Source organism: Podarcis gaigeae, assembly GCF_964106915.1.
Source record: "Podarcis gaigeae genome assembly, chromosome: 15".
Lineage (NCBI taxonomy): Eukaryota > Metazoa > Chordata > Lepidosauria > Squamata > Lacertidae > Podarcis > Podarcis gaigeae.
This window is the reverse complement of record NC_139692.1, coordinates 8382326-8397644: the sequence shown is the minus strand read 5'-3', so window position 1 is coordinate 8397644 and position 15319 is coordinate 8382326. Positions and strand designations below refer to the sequence as shown.

The 15319-nt window shown below is 44.5% G+C and overlaps 1 long non-coding RNA gene across 1 annotated transcript; it reads right to left on the bottom strand.

Moving 5' to 3' along the window:
* Positions 1-616: 616 nt before the first annotated feature.
* Positions 617-14098, bottom strand: LOC310832229. Its single transcript, XR_014558173.1, has 2 exons — positions 13987-14098; positions 617-1250 (listed from the first exon to the last, which is right to left on the bottom strand). It is a non-coding gene; the product is annotated as an uncharacterized lncRNA (long non-coding RNA).
* Positions 14099-15319: the final 1221 nt, after the last annotated feature.

The window sequence follows — 15319 nt, the reverse complement described above, 5'->3', positions numbered from 1 at the left end:
GCTAGGGCTTTGTGACTCAGAAACAGAGAAAAGAACCCCATTGGGCTGTTCCCTGCTTTGCACACATCAAAAACTGCCTCACCATTTTGTTCTGTGTATGTCATCTCAATTCAGATGTCCATATAGATCCAAAAAAAAGGGGGGGATATTTGCTTGACATTGGAATTTGCGAGAGTGAGGGATGGTTGAAAACTGTGGTTGGCTTTAAAGTGCTGTAACTCAAGAGACTTGTCTCCCGTGACTTTTCTGCACCTTTGAACATCTATCCCAGTCTTCCCTAGCCTCCTGCCCTCCAGATGTTTTTTGACATGAACTTCAAGTGTGACATGAGCCAGTGTGGTGTAGTGGTTAAGAGCGGTGGACTTGTAATCTGGTGAACCGGGTTCGCTCCTCCACATGCAGCTGCTGGGTGACCTTGGGCTAGTCACACTTCTTTGATGTCTCTCAGCCCCATTCACCTCACAGAGTGTTTGTTGAGGGGGAGGAAGGGAAAGGAGATTGTTAGCCGCTTTGAGACTCCTTTGGGTAGTGATAAAGCGGGATATCAAATCCAAACTCTTCTACCTGAACTCGCATGTGCACAGCCAGCACTCGTGTATGTTCATATACACACTGCTGAGAGGTTTGGGATCTTTCATTCACCATGCTGGCTGGAGCTGATGGGAGGCACAGAGACTCAGATATTGAAGCTCATATTGAAATTAGCCAGACCTGCTACTCCTTCCACCTGTCACTTTGGTTTCTGGTTTTTGTCAGGCTGGTTTCGAACCTTATGAACCAGATGAGCTCCTCCTGACTGATAGGAGGCCGGAAGCCTTCACGGCGCATTTGGAAAACAGGGCATCAGCTTCTCTCATGATTGTTTCTGTCACATGCACAACACACTTCTGACAAACAGAGAAAAAAGCAAGACTCTGGCAGAGCTGTCACACTGCTCCTGTGTCCGTCTCTATTAAATACTGGGCAGTCAAGGAGATGAGTCCCTGTTAGATCTCATTTTCTTCAGCTGCTGGAAACAACCATTGGGTAGCCATCCTTTTTGGAAAGAAGACACACAGTTCATTGTTACGTGTCCATCTTTACCAGTCTACTGTAAAATTCAGGTCTGTAAACATGTCCTGTAAGCAAGCAATGCTGACAGACTCAGCATGGTGTCCCTCTATAGCTTGCTTAGGCATTGGGAGGATGGGGCATGAGATGACCCTCCATACTTCAGAGTATTGTCATATCTGGAGGTACAAGATGAAGGTCTGCCCTTGGAAAGGAATCATGGAATCTGTTAATTTTTGTTTCCTCTTAGTTTCCCACCCTTAACGTCAGTTTGCCACTTATCCGCATCTGTTTGCTATGAAAATAATAATAATTCCTCGTGACAATTTGTTAGCAGTTCAGTTTATTTTTCTGCATTTCCCCCAAATATAATGTCTTTTTGTATGCTATTTTCACAGATGTCTTTTTTAGCCATACTGTCCATGAATATAGACATTTTTGTGACCATTTTTGGGGGGTGGATAATTGCACCGTGAAATTTGGAGAAGTGCAAATTCCTGAGACCAGCCAAGCTTCAATTTACAGGCTGCTTTGCAAAGTGTAAATTAGATAGGCACATATTAAAATTTGTAACCAACCAAATCCACCCCCATCACTATTAATGATAAGGGGCCCTTATGAACACAACAGGGCATCCTCTTGCTACCTATCCTTCTTCTACTTAGCATCCATTATTTTAAAAGAATGCCTCTGCATTTTTGCCTGGCAAACTCTTGGAGGGATAGAAATGTAGGAAACCTTCTTATCAGACCATTGATACATGTAGCTCAGTATTGTCTACCAGTGCAGACTGGCTGGCAGTGGATCTCTAAGTGTAATTTGTCGAGAGCTGAGAACTGTTAGGTGACCCTTAACAAATTACAATTCCAAGGATTCATTAAGGGGAAGCCAGAACTTTAAAGTGTAACAAGTGTCCTTTAAATGTATGGTTGTGGCCAAGGTTTCTCTTAGGGAAGGAGAGATGGAGGAATCAATCTATTTCCAGTCCATGCTTTATATCCAATTCTACATAGAGTAGACCTATTAAAATTATTGCACCTAAGTTATTTGTGTCCATTGTTTTCAAATGGTCTGTTTTGTGTAGGAGTAACACTGAATACAACACCGTACCATTTCTGTGTGTGTGCATTCAAGTCCACTCTTTCCTGTTTCTGCATTAAACAGTGGATTTAATTTTTTTAATGCATGAAAATTTGAATTTAAATATGTGTTTTATTATGCCTTCTGTCACAAAATTCATCATGATATATGCATCGATGTCAATATATGCATTTCATAATTTATTCTGTAGCACCCTGCTTGTGGTTAACGCTTAGCTGGAATGAAATATTCAACGCAGCAATAGAGAAATTAAAATAATAATTTATTTGTCAGACAAATAAATGAGAGGCTCAGTGGTATATGGTTACCAAGCTCTGGCCTGGCCTCTTGCCATCCTGGCCAGCACTTATATTCCCTTAATCCAGCCCCCTTTGCTCCTCCTGTGGCTGCCTCTGTCCAATCAGCCTGGTTGAAATTCCTATTGGCTGTTTGGTAGAACCAATCACAAAAGATACACCCACAAAAGATACACCCACTTCCTTGCCCTTATAAGGGAGACAAAGAGCTATATATAAATGACAAATAAGTAATAATATATCTTACATGGAATCTTAATTACCAGCTCACCTCTTTGCCCTCCTTGCCCTATTGCCTTCTAAAACAAATGTTTAATCTTACATTTTTATGTTCAACAGATGTCAAGGATCTCGAGTTTCACATCAATATTGAAAGATTTCCTTCATTTGAAAGTTTCTAAACAAATGCCTGACAACCATATTTATCGAGAGTGCTTGGATGGCGTCTTCTGTCTAGCAGGGGGGCTAGGCTGGTGGCTGACTTAATTTCAGGATAAATACAACTCTTACAACCATATGAAATAAGAATCTAGCATTCCTTAAATCCTTTGCATAATTACATTTAAGCCAATATATTTAAGCTAATATATTTCATTCACTTATCATAGGTAGCCTTTTAAAAGAATAAAGCCTTTGTAAAGTAAAAAGGAACTCAGTAAAAAACAGCTTTTAAAAAGAAGCCTCTTCAGTTTACACCTCCCCCCTTTCCCCCTCCTTTCCCAGCCAGCTAGATGCTTCTTCTCCAGCCAAGCCAGTTGCCTTTCCCAACATTTAACCTTTTTAACTCTCTCAGTTTAAGAAAAAGAAACAGCTTTTAAAGATTTCTTTAAAATGCTCTCTTTTTCTGCCAGCTAGATGCCTCTCCATTGCTCTTGGCCTTTTTAACCTTGGAAAGAAGATCTGGCTCATTTTACTGGGAGGCACATTGGTATTATTTTACTATTTACCCTTGCCTTTAATTGTGTTTTCTCAGTCTGCAAGGGCAGCATATGTAATTCTCCCTTTTTATGACTTTGAGAATTGTTTTTCTACTATAAATCAATGGGGCCCCCTTGTCTTAGGAGAAAAACCTCTTGCCAAGGTTCTTTCTGCCTGGCATGAAACATTTGAAAATCCTTTTTTAAGCTCATTTTTAAATACAAGCCTTGATAAAATATATAGAAGCTCTGATAAAAAATGCAGGCTTATGATTAGATGCCTCATTCCCCCCTTTCAAGCTCAAGGACCTTCATCCCAAGTGTCCTTGATAGCTTGACCTTCATCATATTCCTGAGGTAAAGCTCTGTATAGGGCCATGATATGAGGTAGAGTTTCATTTGAAACCATCTTGCTAATTGTACTTCTAAAACATGAAATGATACATGGCATCATACACAAAACCATTACCACTACTGTCAAGAAAAACAAGCAAGACAATAGTATCCCTTTGAGTCCTGTGACATTAGGTAACCAATTGGTGAGCCATCCCATATCCCATCCTTCCCATGTTTGTACTGGGACATGTGCTATATTCTCCATCTTTGTGGCCAACACACGGATTGCCTCACCATTATCTGAAATGTTAAAGCAACAGGCATTCCCTGTCAAGTTCAAGACTCCACATAGGCCTCCCTGCCTGGCAAGTACATAATCCATTCCCATTTTCAGCTGCAAAATGGCGGCTCTACTTTCATCCAACTGTTGTGCAATAAGTCTCAAACTCTGGGCCGTTGCATTGGTTACAAGTTCCACTACTGCTTGCAATCGAATTATTCTGTTTAGATTATAAATAGGATCCCGTGCCCCTTGTATGAGCTCACCAGGATTCCAGGAGGCAGGATCATAATAGGCTATAATGCGCTCTGGCGGCCAATCATCAGTACCGCTCCAACTTTGGGTACTTCCTCCTGCTATATGAGAAATATCAGCATTCCTTCGTGTTCGCCTGGCCGAACTAGTGGGCATAATCCACATTGGTGGTAATACCCAACCCAAGAAACAAGTCCCACTCCATTTGGAAGGGAGCTTTTTGTATGCCCATTCTCCACATATCCACCACAACCATCGGGTCTGAGGTTTTTGGTACGTGGAGTACAGAAGGCGAAATACCAAAAGAGGTAGAGAGTTCACAGTGCAGTATGTTAGATTGCCTTTTTCTGTCACAGTTATGTTCCACACCACTTTCCATGCGTGAATAAAAGGAGGTGCACAGGGCAAGGTATTCCGAGTTCGATAGGTAGTACCGTGTGCCCAGGTATGACTATTCTTAATATAATCCCAAGTATAGTGACAATGAGAAGAGCCTATCATGGGAGAATCAGCTGCATCTGATGATTTATGTACACAGAATTCCCCTTGTACAGGTATAACTCGTAATGGTTTAGTTGAGTTCCATCCGGGGAAATTCTGTATTTCTGTTTGGTGTGGCATTTCGCTTACCATACCAATGGCATCTAATGGTATCGGTAATAAGGGCATACCTCCCTCTGAATCATCTGGCCCAAGAGAGCAAACAAGGCAATTGGTCCTATTTGCAACATTGGCTACCATCTCAGCTAAGCCTACCCACATATTGTGGTCATGGCTGAATCCATATTTAGCCAATTTGGTCAGATTCAAGGACCCTTCCCCTTCCCAAGGGATCAGGATTAATAATAAAATCATGTTGATGTCTAGTATATGCATTCCTTCCACAAAAGATTACCTTATTGTGATAGCAAATAATTATTAGCCCCAATATAATTCCCCCAGTGACAGAAATGGGGAACCACCAAGACCAAAACATATATCCCGAGGATCCCCAATGAGTAATATCTCTGATAATTGTTCCACAAGGGGGCAGTCAATCAATTGTATTAGAGAATCTTTCCGTTCACAGTCGCTGGTTCAGACGCTCCTCAAGCTTCAGGCGTGCGCAGGTCAGCCAGCTTCCAGGTTGTGGCTGCAGCAGGCCGGTCGTCAAATGTTGCCCGTGACCTAGCCCGTTCCCGGTAGGGCTAGATACAGGGGTTTTTGGAGAGAGTTAGTTTTAAAGGATTAGAGGGGTCACCTTTGCACGTCCAACTGCCTTCGGACTTCTTCAAACGAGAGTGATGAATCCAGGGGGTCACCTCAGCTACCTTCACCGCTGTTGGAGTAGAGAGCAAGACGGTGTAAGGTCCACGCCACTTTGGTGCAAGTGGATCACGTTTCCACTCTTTCACCCATACGCTATCGCCAGCCTGGAACTGATGAATCGGCTCGGCAATGCTGCACGGCGTGCGTTCGAGGGCCCACCTGTTAAGAGAAACAAAAACACGGGAGAGAGATTGCACTTGTCCCTGTGTCACATGATCTCCTATTTGTTTAAGGTCAGCTGGAATATCCTGAACAAAGGAGGGCGGTCTCCCATACAGGAGCTCAAAAGGTGACAACTTAAGTCTTTTTGTGGGTGCACACCGAACACGAAACAGTGTTATGGGTAACACATCTACCCATCCCAATCCCGTTTCCTGGGTTAATTTTGCCAATTGGGTTTTCAGAGTCCGATTCATTCTTTCAGTTTTCCCTGAACTCTGAGGCCTATATGCTGCATGCAGTCTCCATTTTACTTGTAGGACTCGACATACATCTTGTACTACTTGATCAATGAACGCTGGCCCATTATCACTTCCAATGCATCTAGGTAATCCAAACCTTGGGATCAATTCAGTGAGGAGTCTCTTAGTTACCTCTCGTGCCTTTTCAGTTCGGGTGGGAAAAGCTTCAACCCATCCGGTAAGAGTATCTACAAACACAAGGAGATACTTGAATCCCTTAGAAGGGACCAGCTCTGTGAAGTCCACAATTAGGCTTTCCATGGGGACATATCCCACATGCTGAATTCCAGGAGGTTGTACTGGTCCCTGCCTGGGATTGTTTTTAGCACAAAGAACACATTTCTGTGAAATGCAAGTTGCTAATTGTGATAGATTAATAATATACAACTTCCGACTGAGACTCTCTCTGGTTGCAGTACCGCCAAGGTGAGTAGATTCATGATAATTTCTTACAATTGTGCCTGCTAGATGATGAGGTACATAAATCCTATTGTCCGGCAGGATCATCCAACCGTCCTTCATAACCGCTCCTTCCTGTTCAGCCCACTTCCTCTCTTCTGGGGTATAGTGAGGTTTAACTTCTTCTGGAACTACCTCTGGTATGAGGGCTGCTATAAATCCTCCCACAGGCTTTTGGGCTGCCTCTCGGGCTGCTTTGTCAGCAGCATGATTTCCTCTGGTTATTGGATCCCTTCCTCGTCCATGACCTTTGCAGTGCATTACAGCAATCTGTTCTGGAGCCCATACTGCTTCTAACAGGATTTCTACTTCAGGTCCATATTTCAAGGCCTTCCCGTGGGCTCCTATTAGACCTCTTTCTTTCCATAGAGCTCCATGTGCATGCAGGGTTAAGAAGGCATATTTAGAATCAGTATAGATGTTTGCCTTACATCCAGCTGCCAATTGCAGAGCTCTAGTTAAGCCTATAAGTTCAGCTTTTTGTGCTGATGTGCCAGCAGGCAAAGCTTCAGCTTCCACAACTTCCTCATTGGTGACCACAGCATATCCTGCTCGTCTGGCACCTTCATGAAGGTAACTGCTACCATCCGTATAATATACAACATCTGGATTTTTCAATGGTTCATCTTTCAGATCAGGTCTACTGGAATAAACTTCATCCATTACTTGGAGACAATCATGTGATTCCTCATCATCTACCTCTGGTAGGGGCAGCAAAGTCGCTGGATTGAGCATATTCACTACTCGTAGATGAATCCTGGGATTTTCACACAATAGGCCTTGGTATCTAGCCATCCTTGGGTTCGTTAGCCAATAACTACCCTTATATTCCATGAGTGTCAGAACAGCATGAGGTACATTCACATACATCGTCTGGCCGAAGGTAAATTTATCAGCTTCTTTGACAAGGCTTGCAGTGGCCGCTACTGCCCTTAGGCATGGAGGCCATCCTTTTGCTACTGAGTCCAATTGTTTAGACAAATAAGCTACTGGGCGGTTCCAACTTCCTAATCTCTGGGTCAGGACTGCAGCTGCAATCCCATTCTGTTCATGTACATACAGCTGAAAGGGTTTTTCCGAATTAGGCAATCCAAGGGCTGGGGCCTCCATAAGTCGTTGTTTGATAACTAAAAAGGCTTGTTTCTGCTCAGGTCCCCATACGAATGGGTCCTTTTCTGCACCTCGAGTGCTTTCATGTAAGGGCTTGGCCAGACTGCTGAAATCAGGTATCCATAGTCTACAAAACCCTGCTGTTCCCAGGAATCCTCTAAGTTGTTTTCTTGTGGTAGGTTCCTTGATAAGGCAAATAGCTTCTTTCCTCTCTGGTCTCAATGCTCGTTGTTGGTGTGAGATGTCAAAGCCCAAATATTTGACCTTTTCTAAACATAACTGTGCCTTTTTCTGGGAAACTCGGTAGCCAGCTTCCCAGAGCAAGTGGAGCAGTTCCTCTGTCCCTTCTTTACAGGTATTAAAATCCTTTGCCGCTAGTATAAGATCATCTACATATTGCAGAACCACCTTTTCTCCCGGTATTGAGGGGTAACTTGTTAAATCCCTCGCCAAGGCAGTGCCAAATAAAGTTGGGGAATTTTTAAATCCCTGGGGCAATCTTGTCCAGGTTAGCTGGCCTTTTGTTCCTGTCAAAGGGTCTTCCCACTGGAAGGCAAATATAGGTTGGCTCTGTGGTGCCAGCCGGCAACAGAAGAATGCATCTTTCAAGTCCAATACAGTAAAAAATGTTGCTTCTGGTGGGATCAAACTCAACAAGGTATATGGGTTTGGTACATTTGGGTGCAAGGTCTCGATAGCCTGGTTTACGAGCCTCAAGTCCTGCACTGGCCTGTATTCATCTGTCCCAGGTTTTCGAACAGGCAAAAGGGGTGTGTTCCATTCTGATTGGCAAGGCTTAAGCAGACCATATTTTAATAGGCGGTCCAAATGTTTCTGGATGCCCTCTGCTGCTCGCCGGGGTAAGGGATATTGCTTTACAGATACGGGGGTAGCCATAGGTTTTAGGGTTACTACAATTGGAGCTATATTCTTAGCCATTCCTGGTGGGCTATTTTCGGCCCATACTCCTGGTGGCACCTGTAGAGTTCGGAGGAGCTTGTTTAATTCTGTATCCAATGTGGGTTGGACTTGCAGGGCTGACATTAGGCGCCATGATTGTTCCTTAGGTACTGAGAGGGTAATTATTCCTGCTGCTTTTGATGGCAGTTTCATTTCTGGACCTCGAGGAGTGAAGGTGATTTGGGCCTGCAATTTGGACAGCATATCTCTGCCTAAGAGAGGTATTGGACACTCAGGTATATACAAAAACTGATGGGTTAAACGATGTCCCCCAATCTGGCATTCCAAAGGTTGGAGGAAAGACCTCTTAGCTGACTGTCCAGTGGCACTTTTAATGACTACACTTTTGGATGCCTTTTTCTGCAATAGTTCTGGGAGTACTGAGTATTCAGCCCCAGTATCAATCATAAAGTCTATTAAATGGCTCCCTAATTGAATCGTGACCGTGGGCTCCTGGAAGCCTAACTTTATGGAGTCCGGTCGTTCCTAGTCTTGAGTAAAATCCTCTTCTGCCAGTCCAATGAAATTGTCTCTATTCTGTCCTTGTCCTGGTCTCTGATATCTTCCATTTCGGATCATTCCCCGTCCCCGTCCCTGGTTTCTTGGGCCGGAGCCTGGGCCTGGGCCTGGGCCTGGGCCTGGGCGTACTTCTTCCAACCTCAGGGGTTCAGGACACTCCCGCTTCCAATGACCCTCCTTCTTGCAATTTGCACATTGATTCCTTCCCAGTGGTGGATTCCTTCCTCGCCCTCTCCCTCCATTTAAGGGGCGGTGGTCTTGCTTCACTGCTGTGGCTAGCATTACCATCTTTTCCTTCTGCCACTTCTTCTTCTCTTGCTTCTCAGCCTCATCCCTATTCCGATAAACTCGGCGTGCAATGGCCATAATTTGGCTCATCAGCATCCCTTCCCATCCTTCTGATTTCTGAATTTTCTTACGAATATCAGAAGCGCACTGGGCCACAAATGTAGCAGTAATCATTCTGCTGTTTTCAGGGGCTTCAGGGTCAAAAGGAGTCCATATACGATAGGCTTCTTGCAGCCTCTCTAAAAAGTCTCCTGGACTCTCATTTGGTTTCTGTTCTACTTCTGAGACTTTAGACATATTAGTGGGCTTCTGGCATGCCCTGCGGATACCTTGCACAAGTGTCTGGCGGTAGGTGGTAAGTCTGGCCAGATGAATTCCATTGTTTGGATCCCAATTAGGATCTTCCAAGGGAAAGTTATCTTGGAGATGACGGTCAATATTAAAAATATTTCCCACTCTGGCCTGCTCACGCAAATATATCTGTGCCTTTTCAATTATGTCTCTCCTTTCCTCAGTGGTGAAAAGAGTATTTAGGAGCTGGCGACAATCTGTCCAAGTAGGGCTATGAGTATTTACTATTGAAGTCACCAAGTCCATCATAGCCTGAGGTTTTTCTGCAAAAGATGGGGTGTGTGTTTTCCAATTCATCAAATCTGTAGTTGTGAATGGAATATATTGCAGGGTCGAAGTTCGAGGTGGCCGTGGTCCGGGTTGCCCGTTAACCAGCGCAGGCTCCTCAAGTGCATCAAATACTCTTCTAAGAGGGGCTACTACATGATCTTTCTCTTCGCTTTGCTCTAGGGGCCTCAAATCATAGGGGATGGTATTTGTCCCAAGGCGTTCTTTTAGCAGCTTTATACGCCTGGCTGTATTGCTTGCTGACCGATTAAGGTCTCCCTGTAACTTCTGTAATAATTCTCTAGGACTTGGATGTACAGGGGTTTGGGGTGGGCAATCAGTTGTTCCACTAAAGGAGACTGTAGATGCAGGTCTATTAGGAGTCACAGGTGGAATAACCACTTCTGCTTGGGCTTTATTATAGGACTCCAATGCCTCCTGAAGATATTTATCATAATCTATCAAGGAATCAAGCTCTGTGACTCCACTCCCATTATTCATTCCACTTTCTTGCCTTGGGGTTACAACTGGCGGAGTGTTTGAATTAAGCTCCCTTCGATGTGGAGCATAGGGTGGAGGTGGAAGCACCTCTTCCTCTGGTCCCTCAAAAATGGGTTTGAGTTTATTTGGCAAGATTCCTTTCCTAGCTTCAGCTTTTACAGCCAATAATTTGCATCGTTTGACTTTGCATTCCCTTATCCATGGAGGATTTTTATTTAATGTGCTCAGCCAGGAATCTATATATGGAAATTGTTCTGGGCACCCTCCAGTTTCTTTGGCGATATTAGACCAAAGTTTGCTTACTAAATTTATATCAAAAGTTCCCTGAGATGGCCATTCAGTAATTTGTTTTGGCCATTCTAGTTCACATAACGTTCTCAAGCGCTCTGGCGTCATTTTGACTCCATATGCCCCTGAGAAGGCTTTCTTAAAATTATTTAACATACACTCAAGAGGTGTATTTTCCCCCTTTGAACCCCCAACTCCCATTGTATGGCCCTGTGAAGTATCCACTCAGTCACTCACACACACGCTTTGTCAATTTTCCCTTTTCCTCCACCAGACCAACATCTGATGTACCCAACCACCTAGCGTACTCAGTTTCCCCTTACTGAGACGCAGAAGTTTGATCAAGACTTCTCTTCCTCCCAATTAATTGGAGGGCCAAAAATCCCTTTGTGCACTTACCCTTGGTTGGTTCCCTGTTTCCCCCGGTCCGTCGCCGCCAGTGAGCAGGGTATCAGACAGACGAGTCTTCTGCGTTCCCCCTGGAAAAATTTACCAGTGCGCGCTGGGTAAGCAGTGGTCCTCTCTCTTGTACCCTGCCCAGTAGGGCGAAGGGGCTGCGTTCCAGCAGACCACTTATCCGAGTCACAGTGGCACCATAAAATGTAGCACCCTGCTTGTGGTTAACGCTTAGCTGGAATGAAATATTCAACGCAGCAATAGAGAAATTAAAATAATAATTTATTTGTCAGACAAATAAATGAGAGGCTCAGTGGTATATGGTTACCAAGCTCTGGCCTGGCCTCTTGCCATCCTGGCCAGCACTTATATTCCCTTAATCCAGCCCCCTTTGCTCCTCCTGTGGCTGCCTCTGTCCAATCAGCCTGGTTGAAATTCCTATTGGCTGTTTGGTAGAACCAATCACAAAAGATACACCCACTTCCTTGCCCTTATAAGGGAGACAAAGAGCTATATATAAATGACAAATAAGTAATAATATATCTTACATGGAATCTTAATTACCAGCTCACCTCTTTGCCCTCCTTGCCCTATTGCCTTCTAAAACAAATGTTTAATCTTACATTTTTATGTTCAACAGATGTCAAGGATCTCGAGTTTCACATCAATATTGAAAGATTTCCTTCATTTGAAAGTTTCTAAACAAATGCCTGACAACCATATTTATCGAGAGTGCTTGGATGGCGTCTTCTGTCTAGCAGGGGGGCTAGGCTGGTGGCTGACTTAATTTCAGGATAAATACAACTCTTACAACCATATGAAATAAGAATCTAGCATTCCTTAAATCCTTTGCATAATTACATTTAAGCCAATATATTTAAGCTAATATATTTCATTCACTTATCATAGGTAGCCTTTTAAAAGAATAAAGCCTTTGTAAAGTAAAAAGGAACTCAGTAAAAAACAGCTTTTAAAAAGAAGCCTCTTCAGTTTACACCTCCCCCCTTTCCCCCTCCTTTCCCAGCCAGCTAGATGCTTCTTCTCCAGCCAAGCCAGTTGCCTTTCCCAACATTTAACCTTTTTAACTCTCTCAGTTTAAGAAAAAGAAACAGCTTTTAAAGATTTCTTTAAAATGCTCTCTTTTTCTGCCAGCTAGATGCCTCTCCATTGCTCTTGGCCTTTTTAACCTTGGAAAGAAGATCTGGCTCATTTTACTGGGAGGCACATTGGTATTATTTTACTATTTACCCTTGCCTTTAATTGTGTTTTCTCAGTCTGCAAGGGCAGCATATGTAATTCTCCCTTTTTATGACTTTGAGAATTGTTTTTCTACTATAAATCAATGGGGCCCCCTTGTCTTAGGAGAAAAACCTCTTGCCAAGGTTCTTTCTGCCTGGCATGAAACATTTGAAAATCCTTTTTTAAGCTCATTTTTAAATACAAGCCTTGATAAAATATATAGAAGCTCTGATAAAAAATGCAGGCTTATGATTAGATGCCTCAATTCTAGGATACACATTTTGTAGACACTTGTTCTTGCTTCTTCTTTTTTTGAGAGAAGTGTGAAATCAAGGAGGTGCAGATCAGTTCAGTTCACACTAGAATACACACACACCCTGAGCATTTCTAGAAGAGAGTGGAAACACTTTTTCAGCTGTAGCTGAAGATACCAGAGATGGAACTTGCAATCTTTTGCAGACAAAGCCATTTCTTTCCTCAAGGACAGAAGCACATGAGATGTTGCTTGTCGGAAAGGTGATTTGTGTATTGAATGGAGTTATATACCGTTCAGACAGACATTTAGGGCAGGAATGGGAAATACGGTAGGTAGCACTAGATTTGGCCTCATCCCCTGAAATATACTCGGAGTCGCAAAGTGATTTCATGCTCTTTATTCAGCTCATAGTGGTGAGGAGGAATGAATGCAAGTCCCCTCAAAGTATCTGCTTTATATACATTATTTACACAATGGGCTGCACATGATTGGCTAATTCCGGAATTCTACTGTAAGCCAATCAGGTTGTGGATTCACTTCTATCTGGAGCATGATTGGGTGGTTCCTGCTAACCAATCATACTGCTGCATTGTTCTAGGACCAATCAGACTGCTGCATTCTGAATCCTATTGTTCTAGGACCAATCAGACTGCTGCCTTTTGGAGCCTATTGTTCTAGGACCAATCAGACTGCTGCAGTTTGGATCCTATTCAATTCAGTACATAACATCCCCATTTCCCCTTGTGTATATCAGTTAGGCATCAGCAGCTTTGGCCTCCCCCAAATTGCTAATTTCCCCTGGGGGTATTTTTTGGGAGGAGAGGGTATCACCACTGGCAGAGGAACAGAGGTGCGGAGGGAGCGGACCGCCCCCTGGCACCACTATGCCGGTAGGGTGCCATTGTGGTGGCCCCCCTGACACACACCGTGCACCCCGCACGCGCTGGGCATCACGCCCCCACAGGCGGCATGTCACTCCCCCAGAACATGCATCAAGCCCTCACAGGCGGCGTACTATGCCCCTGGGATGTGCACCACGCCCCTGGGGGGCACCAGCCCCGTCCCACCTGCTCTCCGTCCCAAGTAGCGGAGCATGTAGTTTCACCACTGGGTATCACAAAGCACAGCCTACATTTGCAAACTTCCAGTTGCAAACCTCCCTCTTTAAGCTCTGCCACTGTATAGCAATTGGGTGTGTGGGCTGGCGAGGATACCATTAGTGACAGTGGAAGGTGGTCAAAAGTTTAATTGCTATTGGAGGAGGGTGGTGCTAGTTTGCTAGGAAAAGAGGTGCTGGAGCTCACCATGAACTCCTCCCACATTCTCTTAGAATGGCAATGACACCCACCTGAGAGGTGCTGGAACCAGGGGCACTAGCTTCTGGGGGCAGAGGCACTTTGCCCCCCTAATTTTTAAGAGGGGCTGAGCCCCCTCAATATCTAACGGCTCAGGATGTCATGATATCCTATGGCAGTGAGCAAGGGAATATGCTTTGGGACATCACACACTGAACATCACAACATCACATGCGACGTCAGCTGCCTCAACTGTGGGTGCAAGCAGGCATCAATGGCTGGAACTGAGTTCTGGCTGAAAAGAAAGTCCTGGAGGAGGGCATTTTTGTGTGGAGGATCTCAGTGCCCAAGGAAGAGGGCGAGTCCTCTCCTCTCCTCTCCAGCTGTGACCCTGCACCCCCAAAGGCCTGCAGCATAGAAATAAGGATAGAACTATAGGAACCAGTTTTAAGCCAATTGTAATGTTATGGGTATTTTGGAATGAGAATTGCAGTACACAGCAACATTTCCTACCCTTTCCCTCGTCAGCTGCCACCCCTCTGAAAATCACCCCTGCCTGGCAGTTAGGCTTGGGACATCACAATGCTTTGGGACATCACACACTGAACATCACAACATCACATGCGACGTCAGCTGCCTCAAATGTGGGTGCAAGCAGGCATCAATGGCTGGAACTGAGTTCTGGCTGAAAAGAAAGTCCTGGAGGAGGGCACTTTTGTGTGGAGGATCTCAGTGCCCAAGGAAGAGGGCGAGTCCTCTCCTCTCCTCTCCAGCTGTGACCCTGCACCCCCAAAGGCCTGCAGCATAGAAATAAGGATAGAACTATAGGAACCAGTTTTAAGCCAATTGTAATGTTATGGGTATTTTGGAATGAGAATTGCAGTACACAGCAACATTTCCTACCCTTTCCCTCGTCAGCTGCCACCCCTCTGAAAATCACCCCTGCCTGGCAGTTAGGCTTGGGACATCACAATGCTTTGGGACATCACACACTGAACATCACAACATCACATGCGACGTCAGCTGCCTCAACTGTGGGTGCAAGCAGGCATCAATGGCTGGAACTGAGTTCTGGCTGAAAAGAAAGTCCTGGAGGAGGGCATTTTTGTGTGGAGGATCTCAGTGCCCAAGGAAGAGGGCGAGTCCTCTCCTCTCCTCTCCAGCTGTGACCCTGCACCCCCAAAGGCCTGCAGCATAGAAATAAGGATAGAACTATAGGAACCAGTTTTAAGCCAATTGTAATGTTATGGGTATTTTGGAATGAGAATTGCAGTACACAGCAACATTTCCTACCCTTTCCCTCGTCAACTGCCACCCCTCTGAAAATCACCCCTGCCTGGCAGTTAGGCTTGGGACATCACAATGCTTTGGGACATCACACACTGA